At 69.5% G+C, this 620-nt stretch overlaps 1 protein-coding gene across 2 annotated transcripts in view; it reads left to right on the top strand.

Annotated features, from left to right (window-relative positions):
• Nucleotides 1-169: 169 nt before the first annotated feature.
• The window catches only part of ZDHHC3 (zinc finger, DHHC-type containing 3), a 55,588-nt gene continuing 55,137 nt past the window's right edge, over nt 170-620 (top strand). For both annotated transcript variants that reach the window (XM_008567281.1, XM_008567282.1), the window contains exon 1: nt 170-362. The gene's annotated coding sequence lies outside the window, so the exon portion shown is untranslated. The remainder of the gene's footprint in view (nt 363-620) is intronic.

Below are 620 nucleotides of genomic sequence, written 5' to 3'. Positions count from 1 at the left end.
CCTTCTCCGCCTCGCTCAGCGTCACGGACGCCATGCTGCCGAGCCGCCCCGCGCGCTGCACGTCATCCGTCCGCGTCGGCCCCGCGCCGAACGCGCCTCCCGCCCGCGTCTGCGCGTCATCAGCCTGCGCGGCGGCCGCACCTGCAGCGCGAGCCGCCGCCGCCGCTGCGAGCTCGATGGGCTTCTCCTTCCCGCAGCCCGGTGTCTGGCCGTGTCCAGGGAGCAGTGGCGCCTGGTGCCGAGGAGCCATCGCCGCGGCCCGAGGCCCGGTCCCGGGTTGGGGACTGCAGGAGGAAGCGACGACGGCAGTGGCGGGAGCCCCATTGGGGGCCTGGGACTGGGGAACTCCCTCCAGCTTCACGGTCAGTTGGGAGGCGAAACTGGGGTTAGGATGAAGAAGGTGGGATGAGGTGAGGGGCACCGGCCGGGGTTGGGGGACTCGCACTGGAAGAGGAGCGCGGCGCGGTTTGCTCAGAACGGGAGTTTGAGTAGCAGATTGTATGTGTGTGTGTGAGTGTGAGTGTGTGAGAGAGCTAGAGAAAGAGACATCCCGAGTGAGGGCAGGCAGACGTTGTGATTGGCCCAGGAGGCTCTCTCCCGCCCCCGCCCCTCCCCCTCCC

The sequence above is a fragment of the Galeopterus variegatus genome, unplaced genomic scaffold, assembly GCF_000696425.1.
Source record: "Galeopterus variegatus unplaced genomic scaffold, G_variegatus-3.0.2 Scaffold307, whole genome shotgun sequence".
Classification (NCBI taxonomy): Eukaryota; Metazoa; Chordata; class Mammalia; order Dermoptera; family Cynocephalidae; genus Galeopterus; species Galeopterus variegatus.
This window is presented reverse-complemented; position numbering and strand designations above follow the sequence as displayed.